Genomic DNA, 13,158 nt, shown 5'->3' with positions numbered 1-13,158 from the left:
TGACTTGTCCGTCCCCATCCCGGCCGATGCCGACGCCGAGACCCTGGAGGCATGTCGTCTCGCCCTCATCGCGGAGGGCCAGAAGATAGCCTCCATGAGACGCCTCACTGAGGCCCACCAGCGCGAAGTCGACCACGCCGCTTTTGGTACGCCGCCTCATGGCGGACCGAGTCGAGTCGGCCTTGTCAAGAAGTGCGGCGCGGCCATCGCCAGCATGCTGGGGGCAGACCGCCCCGTTTACGCCACACTGCTCGAAAATCTGTGAGCTGCTCAGGCGGCAGCAGAAGAGCTGAATGGGCTGGGGGCTGATGAGCTCCCCTACATGACAAGGCGCATCCAGCAGCTGATCGATGCGGCCACAGAACGGCATGAAGCCGGCGCCCGCGCTGAGAGTCCTCCCCCGTGCCGAGAGCACGCCGCGACATCCCGGTCGCCGACTGCGAGCGACGCCCGCGCAAGGAAGGACAAGGAGCCGGCTGCTAGCCGCAGCCGGACTCGAATCACCATCGAGCGCGACGCGGAAGGCCGCCCTCGAGCGGTGGAGCGCCAAGGCAATCTACCACCTCCCCCGCCTCGTGGAGAGAGATGTCCCACCCCGCCGCCTGTCATGCATCCGACTCTCGGTGGCCGACTAGGCCGCCGCGAGGGAGTCGGCGAGAGCGACGCCCGCCACCGGATCGACCGCCTAGCTCGATCCCTGGCGCTAGAAGAAGAAGACGATGTCGGCCCGCCATGCTTTGGCCCCCGCATCCGCGACGAGCCCTTCCCTAAAGGGTTCTCGCTCCCTAGAGACACGCCCAAGTACAACGGCTCTGTGAAGCCGGAAGATTGGCTCATCGACTACTCTACCGTTGTCAGCATAGCGAACGGCAACAGGCGCGTAGCCGTGAAGTACGTCCCTCTCATGATGCAAGGCACGGCGCGCACCTGGCTCAACAACCTCAAGCCCTTCAGCGTCAACAGCTGGCTGGACTTCACGAAAGTCTTCGTCCGCAACTTCACCAACACGTACAGGCGGCCTCCCAAGCCCCGCCAGCTCTCCTTATGCGTCCAAGGGCCCAGCGAATCGACTCGCGACTACCTCACGTGGTGGGCCGAGCTCCGGAACTCCTGCGAGGGGGTGCACGAGGTGCAGGCCATCGAATACTTCACCGCCGGGTGCCAAGAGGGCACCCTCCTCAAGCACCGACTCCTCTGCGATGAGCCGGCTACCCTTGACGAGCTGCTGGTCATTGCAGACAAGTACGCCACAGCCGACTCCTCGATGAAGACCGAGCTCCGAGTGGACGCCTCTGGGAAGGTGCTCGCTCCGGCTCCTAAGACGCCGGCTGGCGACTCCAATCGGCGCCCCTACCAGAACGACCACAAGCGCAAGGCCCTTGTGCCGCCTTCCACCAGTCGGCAGGTGGCCACAGTCGAAGACGAGCAGCCCGAAGAGCGGCCCGCTCCCAAGAAGAAGGGCGGCAGGCCGGCTTGGCAGCCGGCCTTCTCCTACGAGCAGACTCTCGATGCCCCCTGCAAGTTCCACAGCGGCGCGAAGCCATCCAACCACACAACCCGAAAGTGCCACTGCTCACCCGAATCTCCAAGGGCGAGGGGCTGGTGCCGCCTCCGCCTCCCGACCCGCCGCCTCCAGCCCCCCAGCAGCCGGCTGCTCGACCAACAGTCGGAGCCATTCAAGATGAGTTCCCTGATGAACACGCCGCCTATGTCGTCTTCACAAGCCAGGTCGAAGACAAGCGCAGCCGGCACCGACAGCACCAAGAGGTCAACGCAGTCGCCTCCGGCAACCCCGAGTTCATGCATTGGTCCGAAAGGCCTATCAACTAGAGCCGGGCCGATCACCCAAAGGTGATGCCATCCCCTGGCTCCTACGCATTGGTGCTGGATGTCACCCTCGCAACGGAGAGGCGGGCTGCCCGATTCTCCCGCGTTCTGATTGATGGCGGAAGCAGTATCAACATACTGTACCGCGATACCATGGAGAAGTTGAACCTCAAGGCGAAGCAGCTCATGCCAAGCCGGACCGTGTTCCATGGCATCGTACCCGGCCTACCCTATTCCTCGATCGGCAAGATCAAGATGGATGTTCTCTTCGGGGACAAGGACCACTTTCGCCGAGAAGCAATCTGGTTCGAGGTAGTGGATCTGGAAAGCCCTTACCACGCCTTGCTTGGCCGACCTACTCTGGCCAAATTCATGGTTGTGCCCCACTACGCCTACCTGAAGATGAAGATGCCGAGCTCGAAGGGGATCATCACTGTAGCCGGCGACTACAAGAAGTCCATCGAGTGCGCTGCAGCCAGCAGCCGGCTGGCCGAGTCCCTCGTAGTGGCAGAAGAGAAGAAGATGCTGGAGCGAGTTGTGGCCATGGCCGGCAAGAAGCCGGCTTTGTCCCCCAACCCCAAGGAATATGATGCGCAGGGCTCCTTCCAGCCGGCCAAGGAGACGAAGAAAATACCTCTGGACCCGGAGAACCCGGAGAGGTTTGCAGTCATTGGTGCAAACCTGGACGGTAAATAGGAAGGCGAGCTCGTCGACTTCCTCCGTGAGAATCGAGACATCTTTGCATGGTCCCCAAAGGACATGCCGGGTGTTCCGAAGGATTTCGCCGAGCACAAGTTACACGTCCGAGCGGACGCAAAGCCGATCAAGCAGCCTCTCCGCCGACTGTCCGAAGAGAAGAGAAGAATCGTAGGAGAAGAGATAGCCAGGCTCCTTGCCGCCGGCTTTATTATGGAAGTGTTTTTCCAGAGTGGCTTGCCAACCCAGTCTTGGTGTTGAAGAAGAACAACAAATGGCGTATGTGTATAGAGTACACTAGCCTCAACAAGGCCTGCCCCAAAGATCCGTTTGCTCTGCCACGGATTGATCAAGTAATAGACTCCACAGCCGGATGCGAGCTGTTGAGTTTCTTGGATGCCTACTTAGGATACCACAAGATTAAGTTGGACCCAGCAGACCGCCTGAAGACCGCCTTCATCACACCATTCGGAGCTTTCTGTTACCTTACTATGACATTCGGCTTGAGGAATGTCGGTGCCACTTTTCAGCGTTGCATGCAGAAATGCCTCCTCAAGCAACTCGGCAGAAATGCTCACGTCTACGTAGACGATATTGTGGTGAAGACAGAAAAGCGCGACACCCTGCTGGAAGACCTCAAAGAAACATTTGCCAACTTGCGCCGATTCCAGATCAAGCTCAACCCCGAGAAATGCGTGTTCGGAGTACCAGCCGGCCAGCTTCTAGGCTTTCTGGTCTTTGAACGCGGCATTGAGTGCAACCCTGCGAAGATCAAGGCCATTGAGAGAATGGAGATTCCCACCAAGTTGCGAGACGTACAGAAGTTCACCGGGTGCCTGGCCTCCTTAAACCGCTTTATCAGCCGGCTAGGAGAGAAGGCTCTCCCCCTGTACTGACTCATGAAGAAATCCACTCATTTCGAGTGGAATGACCAAGCAGACCAAGCCTTCCATGAGTTGAGGAAGATGCTGACCACTCCACCTGTCCTGGCGGCGCCGACTGAGAAGGAGCCCATGCTCCTCTATATTGCCGCAACTAGCCGAGTGGTCAGTACAGTCGTCGTGGTCCAGCGCCCAGAAGAAGGCCGAGCCCAGCTAGTCCAGAGGCCGGTAAATTATCTAAGCGAAGTACTATCGAGCTCAAAGAAAAACTACCCACACTACCAGAAGATGTGCTATGGAGTGTACTTCGCCGCCAAGAAGCTGAAGCCCTACTTTCAAGAGCATCCCATCACGGTCGTATGCACCGCCCCGCTTGCCGATATCATAGGCAGCCGGGATGCATCCGGCCGAGTGGCTAAATGGGCCATTGCGCTTGCACCTTACACAATCCTCTACCAGCCCCGAACCGCCATCAAGTCCCAAGCATTGGCCGACTTCCTCGTCGACTGGGCCGAGACCCAGTACCTACCGTCGGCTCCCGACTCTACTCATTGGCGGATGCACTTCGACGGGTCCAAGATGCGCACCGGCTTGGGAGCCGGCATCGTCCTCACCTCTCCCAAAGGCGACAAGCTCAGATACACGCTGCAAATCCACTTTGCCGCCTCCAACAACGTGGCTGAATACGAGGCGCTCATACATGGGCTCCGGCTAGCCAAAGAGCTCGGCATACGCTAGATCCTGTGTTATGGCGACTCCGACTTGGTGGTCCAGCAGTCATCTGGCGACTGGGACGCCAAGGATGCAAACATGGCGAGCTATCGATTCCTCGTCCAGCAGATTAGTGGGTACTTCGAAGGGTGCGAGTTCCTTCACGTGCCACGGGACGACAACGACCAAGCAGATGCCCTGGAATGGATCGGCTCCACCCGACAGGCTATACCAACCGGTGTCTCTCTCCAGTGCCTCCTCAAACCATCTATCAAGCCGTCTCCAGAATCAGACTCTATCTTCGTACCGCCCGCCCCCGATGCAGCCGGATCCGACTGGAGGAACCCAGCAGGCGGCTCGGGGACTTCGACAAGCGGCCCGGGGACTGCCGTAGTCGCACCCGGCTCGGGGACTTCAGAACCCGGCCCGAGGATTGCAGCAGTCGGCACGGGGACTGCAGCGACACAAGAAGCGGTGGTCGACTCCAACTCTCCACCACCCAACCCACCCACCCGAGTCACAGTAGAAGAAGTCACAGCTCCATCATGGGCCTAGCCCATCCTCAACTTCCTAGTCAACAGAGAGCTGCCGACTGATGAGATCTCGGCAAGACTAGTGCAATGCCGAGCCGGAGCATATGCTATAATAAACAGAGAACTTGTCAAGCGCAGCGTCACTGGAGTCTTCCAGCGCTGCGTCGAGCCAGAGAAGGGTGTAGCAATCCTCAAGGATATCCACCAAGGCGAATGCGGCCACCACGCAGCCTCAAGATCACTTGTGGCCAAAGCTTTCCGCCATGGTTTCTTCTGGCCGACTGCTTTGGAAGACGCCAAAGAGATAGTCAAATGCTGCAAAGGATGCCAAGTCTTCAGTTCCAAGCAACACCTGCCGGCTTCTACACTCAAGACCATCCCCCTCACCTGGCCCTTTGCCGTCTGGGGGCTGGACACGGTGGGCCCATTCAAGACAGCCCGCAGCGGCTTGACACATCTGCTTGTCGCCGTGGACAAATTTACCAAGTGGATCGAAGCGAAGCCGATCAAGAAGCTGAACGGGCCGACTGCCGTGACATTCATTGCCGACATCACTACTCGGTATGGTGTGCCGCACAGCATCATCACTGACAACGGCACAAATTTTGCCAAGGGAGCCCTGGCACGTTTCTGCGCGACACAGGGCATCCGACTGGACTTGCGTCCGTTGCCCACCCGCAGTCAAACGGCCAGGTCAAGCGAGCAAACGGCCTCATCCTTTCCGGCATCAAGCCCCGACTGGTCGTACCACTAGAGCGCTCGGTCGGCTGCTGGCTCGACGAGCTGCCGGCTGTCCTCTGGAGTCTGCGTACTACCCCAAACAAGTCAACCGGCTTCACTCCGTTCTTCCTTGTGTATGGTGCCGAGGTTGTCAGCCCAACTGACATCGAGTTCGATTCACCTCGGGTCACCATGTACACGGAGGCGGAGGCCAAGGAAGCACGAGAAGACGGCGTCGACCTGCTGGAAGAAGGCCGGCTGTTAGCACTCAGCCGGTCAGCCATCTACCAGCAGGGTTTGCGCCATTACCACAATCGAAAGGTCACGCAAAGATCCTTACAAGAGGGCGACCTTGTGCTTCGGCTGATCTAGCGAACAGCCGGCCAGCACAAGCTCTCGGCCCCTTGGGAAGGTCCTTTCGTCGTCAGCAAAGCACTAGGCAACGACTCCTACTACCTGATCGACACACAGAAGCCAAGAGCACGCAAGAGGGATGATTCCGGCAAGGAGTCGGAATGGAACGCAAACCTCCTGAGAAGATTTTACAGTTGAAAGCAGTATGTATCATGCTACCGTTTTTTTAAAATATGAGACAAACGGGCCCCCTGAGGCACACTCGGGAACTGCCCTCCTTTATCTATGAAACAAGTGTCATACTCATGAATGTATTATTACATTTGATTTTTTGTCCGGCACCGGGTTCGACTAGTCAGCCCGGGGACTGGGCGCCTTAAGTTATATTAAAAGTTCTACCTGAAGTCAGACAAGTAGTGTGCCGGGACCCGAGCCCTCTCTTGTCGAAAGTCGCAGCTCGAAGAACCGACTGTCCGACTGGCAAGAGCCAAAGGCAGAAAGGATGCCCACACGAAAAAGGCTAAGGACCAACGAACTTATATAACGCAAAGACGGCCTCCAGCCACGCCTACCGGCTGTCAAAACACCCGGCTGGCCGGCCTCCCAATCACTTCGCTATAATCCAACAAAGCTAGAGTACTTGCTCTCCCAAGCACTTCCACAGCCATAGATTGCAGAGCAGCTGTCCGGCTGGGAAGGCGGCAACCAAGGGAGGGCGGCAAAGGAAACAACCGAAGAATGAAAAGCAAAGAACAAGGGAAAGCCAAATGCAAGCATAATTATATTTACACATAAGGCCCCCAACAGGCCGACAGTCAATATAGTTCGAATACACCCCCAGTGGGTGGAATTGTGCAAACTTGACAAAATACTATTCCAAGAATGGTGAAACAGGAAAGTAGAGGTAGCAGACTAGACTAAGGGCGCAACAGGGGAGCCGGGCTGGTCGTTGGAGACGGCGCCGCCGGCTGGAGGAGTGGCCGGCTGGCAGGTCCCGGCTTGATCATCGCCGGCTGCAGGCGGTGCACCCGCGCGTGCCTTGTTGCTGGAGGCACAGTCAAGATGAGGCTGACCGGCCGCTCCACCATCTGGCGCGACGTCTTCACCCTCCTCCTCCTCCTCCTCGCCCTCGTCGCTGGAGTCGATCTCCTCCGCCGAGTCCTAGCCGTCTGCCGGGTTCAGCCCGAACCACTCCTCCGGCTGGGCAACGCCGTTGTCGTCCACCTCAGGAGTGAAGGCGCTGGTGTCGGTGTAGTCGGCAATCGCCGAAGCCCGCTGGATGATAGCCGGCCGCGCCGACTCCAGCTCCGTGTCGGCCTCCTGCCGCCAGGTGGCCAGCTGGTCCAGACTCAGCTCGGGATACCAGGCCTTGGCGAACTCCAGCGCCCGCCTGGCGCGGGACCGAGCCGCAGAAGCCTTCTAGGCCTCGAAGCGGCCGACCGTCACCTCCAGCCAGTCGGCAGTCCGACTGGGGATGCGGGGAATCACCTCACCAGGCCAGAGAGCGGCCAACACCTGCGCCCCAACACGCTGAAGCCGGCGGAGCATGCGATGAGCCGGCTGGAGGCGGGCCTGAATCGCCAAGAGCTGCTCCTCCAGCGACCGGCGAGCGTTCGGCGTGATCTCGGCGCCAGCCTGCCTTCGTGCCTCGCGGTGGGCCTCGACGACCTGGTTGGCGGTGGTAGAGTAGCCAGGGAAGTACTCTGCTCAAGAAAGAAAGAGAAAGAAGAGAAAAACACCAAGTCAGAAAATGAGCCAAACGGCAAGCGGCAAGCAAGGACGAAGAAGAAGGCGGCCTACCGTCAACCAAGTCTTCGATCTGGCCATAGCCGTTGATCAGCGTCTGCTTCGCTTCAGCCCAGCTGGCCGCCTCCGTCTCATACTCGGCTTGGAGGGCGGCCTCGCTGTCCTGCACCGCCTTCAGGGCCGCCTAGTGGCTCTTCTCCTGGTCGACCAACCTCTTGGCTAGGCGGTCACGCTCCTGTGCCAAGGCATCAAACTCGGCCTCCTTAGCACGGAGGGCGGCCTGAGCCCCGCCCAGCTGCTCCCTCAGACTGGCGTTGGCCGCTGCAGGGATGGCAGAAAAGAAAGAAGCAATAAGGAAGAAGTCGTCAAGGAAGATCCGACCCGACTGCTCAGCAGTCGGCCCGAATCTCGGGGACTACACCCAGTGGGTGCGCTGACGCGCGCCCACGTGAGATAAAAGATGAAGCACTTACCCCGGCTCTCAGATAGGTCAGCATTCTTCTGGGTCAGCTCCCGAGCTTGGGAGTTGAAGGCAGCCGCACGGAGGTTGTGGTAGTCCTGCAAGACAGGCAGAGGAGCAAATGAGAACAAGATAGCAAAACAAAGCCCGCTAAGAAGTTCCAAGCCGCCTGCTCAGCAGCCGACTCGGAACTCGGGGACTACACCCAGTGGGTGCGCTGACGCGCCCCCACGGAAGAAACCAAGATCAAAAAAGCAAAAATAGGAAGACTAACCCGAATGGCCGCTCGTGTCGCAAGGAACTCATCGTTGTATTTCCTCAGCGCCGCAGCCTGGGACTGAAGCCGGTGCCGGACGTCCTGCGCCGCCACGTTCACCACGGCCGTCCCTCCACCCGGCGTCCACCCCGAGCTGGCGCTGGCCGCCTCCACGTCCCAGGCCGACGAGCCGGAGCCCGCGGCTTTCTGCGGGTCCGATGCGGCTTTCCCCGCGCGCTGGCGCGATGGCGACATGACCACCAGGTCCATCCTCGCGGCCGGCTCGCCCCCGGCCGATTGCGCAGGCGGCACGTTAGGCCGGCTGCCTTGAGCCGCCCCAGTCAGCGGGGCTGGTGCCGCCTCCCTCTCCGGGACGACGACGTCGTCCTCCCTCTCCAACCCCGGCTAGTCGCGGCCGGCTTCCTTCGGCGGGGTCTCCGGGACCAGGGGCGCCGCGACAGGCAGAGGGGTGACGAGCAAGGCCCCCTCCGCTGTTGCCACAGCCTCCGCCTCCGCTTGGGCCTTGGCCGCTGCGTCGGCGCGCGCCTTCGCCGCCTCCTCCTCCTGTGCCGCCTTGGCGGCAGCCGCCCTCAACTCCTCCGCCTCCCGCTCCTCCCGCGCCTCCCGCGCGTTTCGCTCCGTCGCCGCCTGAAGCTCGGCGCGGGGGTCCATGCGGCGGGTGCTCCCGGATCCTCCCGGCGATACAACGACGGAGGCGGCAGCAACCCGCTCGAGCTAAAGCGGAGCCCTGATTTTCGAGAAAGGACAAGGATTCAGAAATCACCAAGAAAAGAAGAAAGAATATACAAAGGAATATACACTTACGCCGACACCGTCTGCGGCTGCTTCACCATGTTGCGGAAGCGGGCCGCCTTCGCGGCCGCCTCATCCCGCCTGGTCGCCGCCGCCCCACCCTTGGGCTTCTTCGGCCGACTGCCGAACAAGCCCGACGCAGCCCGGCGCTTTTGCCCGCCGCCCCGGGCAGGCGGCGCGGCGGAGGAACCCGCGCCGTGGCCGGGCGTCGGCTGGCGGCGTGGGACGATTTCCGCCTCATCGTCATCCGGCCAGTCGTCGAAGCTGGCTCCGAACCCGGAGCTGCCTGCCTCGCCGCCGACTTCGCCGCCATCCGCCTCGGTGTTTTCATCCATGGCGGCCGCCACCAAGTCGTGGTCTTCCAGGTCATGCTCCGCCCGGTCGGGGAGGAATCGGCGCCCCGTCTCCGACCCGGTTGCCGGTCGAAAGAGAGGACTCTGCCAAGGCGTGCCGACTGGTCAGAGTCGGCGAAGAGGAACTCGGCGACAAAACTAAGAGAAGAAAGGGAAAAAGAGAACATACCATGGGCGGCGGATGTGCATGGGAATATGGCTCCTTGCCAAACCGCCACTCCGCGGAGAGCTTGCAGTTCGCAAGATAATTCACCATATGGGCCACCTCTTCATGCGGCATGTCGTTGGTGCACATCCGACTCGGATCGAGTTGGCCGCTCATCTGACAGATCACGTGAGGGCGGCTCTGAAGTGGAAGCACCTGGCGCGCGACGAAGGCAGCCAGCAAGTCGGATCCAACCAGGCCCTCTGACTGCATCATCACCCACAGTCGGGCGACGGCCGCGGCTCCAGCCTGCGACAGCGTCACGGCCCGATAGGACCACTGGGGCCGCCTCCCAGCCGGCGGGCCGGCTACGTAAGCCGGCAAGTTGACGTAGTCGCCTTGTGGGGCGACGTTCTTCACGTAGAACTATGACTTCTACCAGAGCTTCACCGACTGGATTAACGTGATGACGGGGAAGGGGTTGTCGGCCGCCGGCCACCGCATCGCGATGAAGGCGCCGCTCTGGGCTGGCACGCCCTGCATGCGGGTGCCCAGCGTCGATTGGAAGAACTCCCCCCAGAGCTCGAGGGTGGGGAGAACGCCAAGAAAGCCTTCGCACAAGGTGACGAAGGCGGACAGCAGCACCACCATGTTCGGAGTCAGGTGGTGCGGCTGGAGTTGATAGAATTCGAGGAAGGAGCGGAAGAAAGCGCTCGCCAGCAAGCCGATGCCGCGCAGGAAGTGCGAGCGGAAGACTACCCGCTCGCCTTCCTCCGGCGCCGGCGTGATCTCCTTCGCAGGTGCGAGACGGACCCGCACCTGGTCCGCGCCGGGCAACCGCCGCATCTTGCAGAGGAACTCGATGTGGTCCATATGGACGTTGGAGCCGTCCCAGTCCCCGCCGTACTGCACGGTGGCGAGAAGCTAACAAGGAAGGTTGTGGCGGCGGAGAAAGCACGGCCCTGCGGCGGCAAAGCTGCAGGGTGGAGTGAAGATTGATGGGACGGCGCGGCGGCGAGGCGCTGCTGCGAGAGAAAGCAGAAGGAAGAAGATGGCGGAGAGGAGAGGAGCGTGCGAGCGTCTGCCACTTCCCCTCCTCCCCCTATTTATGGCCTCGTGCGGCGAAGCCGAGGAGGCGAGGCATGGGGAGGAACGTGGGATTAACTGAACCCGCTCCCCCACGCCCCACGATTACTGCGAACTAACGGCGTGCGGAAACTGCCGCCGGAAGACGTGCGGACAGCTTTGGGCCGCAAAGAATCCGCGCCTGGGCCCAGGCGTTGGAGTGGTGGGCCCTCGGCCTGCGGCGACGTCTTGTCGCGCGCGTGGGTTAGCAGGCTCTTTTCAGCCAAGGGACGCCACGTGGTTCGCAGGCGGCGAGTGACCGGCCCATGGCCCGGTGCACGCGCCAACAGACTCCCGCCTTCCGACATTAATTTTTTTGCCAAGACGGCGCACCCAACCGAAACCGGCTCCCAGCTTCTCGACCTCCTCTCAGCCTCGAAGCCCAACCAGCTTCGGGGACTACTATCGGAGTAAATGGCCACGGGTAGCCTAACCTACTCCCCTGGCTCTTTGAAAAATTATCGGGCCATTCAAGCCTTCACGCATACAAAGCATATTGCCGCCTTCCCCCGGCCGGCTATCCCCAGGGCCGACTTCCAGAAGCCGGCCATGAAGAAAGACGACTCCCAGAAGTCGGCCATGAAGAAAGCCGACTCCCAGAAGCCGGCCATGAAGAAAGCCGGTTCCCAGAAGCCGGCCAAGACTGCACCCACTAAAGACTGTACCCGCATAGCAGCGATAGGATGGGGTGTGGCCACAGTACAGCCCACTACCCCCGAATCCCCGAACAGGCATGGCCACAGGGCGCCGTACGGGCCAGCCATCCCCCGTCCTGCGCGGCACTGTAGCCATGTTGGCCTCGATGTCACCCACGACAGGTGCCAGTACGGCCCGTGGGCAGTGGGCCCCTTTGCCAGAGAGACATCTGAAGGCGGCCTGGCCTCCTCTAGTCGGCCAGGGATGTGGCCGGCTCCCAATAGCCGGCTACCTCCCTCCCTCGAAACATGCGCCCCATTAAGGAGACAAGACGAGGTAAGGCTACAGTGAAAGCTCGCAAGGTGGTGACACTGTAGCTACGCTTACCTCGACAAAGCCCTCGTCATCAGAGGCGAGGCAATAGTAACCAGCCGCCGACAAAGCCCCCAAGCGGTGGGGCCGGCCTGCCGGCCAAGAGGCCGGCAGCCGGCGGGACCCACCAGTCGGCGGGCCCCAATGACCGGCGGAGAAGCCGGCGAGCATAGACGCTGACGGCTGGGACCCGCGCCCAGCCGGATTACCATTGTACCCCTGGGGGTAGGCCTATATAAACCCCTCGGGACACCCATGCAAAGGGAGATCGAATAGAATTCCACACACCACATAGAGGGAAAAGGAGAGCTAGCCTTGCCCTTCTTCTTCCTCCAGCCAAACAGCTCAAGGAGCTTGTAGCTACTTGTATTGGTCTAGTGATCATGCGGAGACCCCGCAGAGCAGGACTAGGGGTGTTATCTCCACGGAGAGCCCCGAACCTGGGTAAGATTCGCCGGCGTGCATGTCTTCGCCTCATCCCGTTTCCAGGCACCGGCGACGTTTTACTGGCTCCCACTATGATAAGCCATCCGTTGGCATATGTCTCACCTACCACCCGACAATCATCCTTCTATGATGGTGAGCCTATGCCTTGGAAGATGGACGACAAGCCTACATCATCAACAATTCCATCATCACCACCTCCGAGGAAAGAGACATAAGCACATGGGTATGGGCACTCCCCTTGGCAACTGCCAAGCTTGGGGGAGGTGCCCCGGTATCGTATCACCATCACACACCTATCTTTACTGTTTTTCTTAGTTCGATCCTTTTGGTAATATCTTGATCTAGTAGAATAAAGTTTTAGTATGATCTAGTTTTGAGTTTTGCTTTACGATCCTTCTATGTAATTGAGTGCGTGAGCTATATATAATAAAGATTAGTTTTGAGTCAAGGGCTTGGTTATCTTGCTATGATCTTGAGGGAATAAAAATAAAAGAAAGAATAAAAAGAAATAAAAAGAACTTGATCTTATGGAGAGTAATGACTTCACATATAAAAGAGTATGATGAATAAAAGTTGTTGGGAGTTGACAGACATAGTTTTGGTCATCGTTGCAATTAATAGGAAGTAATAAAGAAAGAGAGGTTTTCACATATAAATATACTATCTTGGACGTTTTTTATGATTGTGAGCACTCATTAAAATATGACATGCTAAAAAGTTGATGTTGGACAAGGAAGACAACGTAATGGATTATGTTTTCTTATATCCGAAATAAAGTATATTGTTGTGGATCATCCAACATGTTGAGCTTGCCTTTCCCCCTCATGCTAGCCAGATTCTTTGCACCAAGTAGAGATACTACTTGTGCTTCCAAATATCCTTAAACCCGGTTTTGCCATGAGAGTCCACCATATCTACCTACGGATTGAGTAAGATCCTTCAAGTAAGTTGTCATCGTTGCATGCAATAAAATTGCTCTCTAAATATGTATGATTTATTAGTGTGGAGAAAATAAGCTTTATACGATCTTGTGATGTGCAAGCAATAAAAGCGACGGACTGCATAATAAAGGTCCATATCACA

The sequence above is a fragment of the Aegilops tauschii genome, chromosome 2 (assembly GCF_002575655.3).
Source record: "Aegilops tauschii subsp. strangulata cultivar AL8/78 chromosome 2, Aet v6.0, whole genome shotgun sequence".
Lineage (NCBI taxonomy): Eukaryota > Viridiplantae > Streptophyta > Magnoliopsida > Poales > Poaceae > Aegilops > Aegilops tauschii.
The sequence above is the reverse complement of the archived record's forward strand: the minus strand, read 5'-3'. Positions refer to the sequence as shown.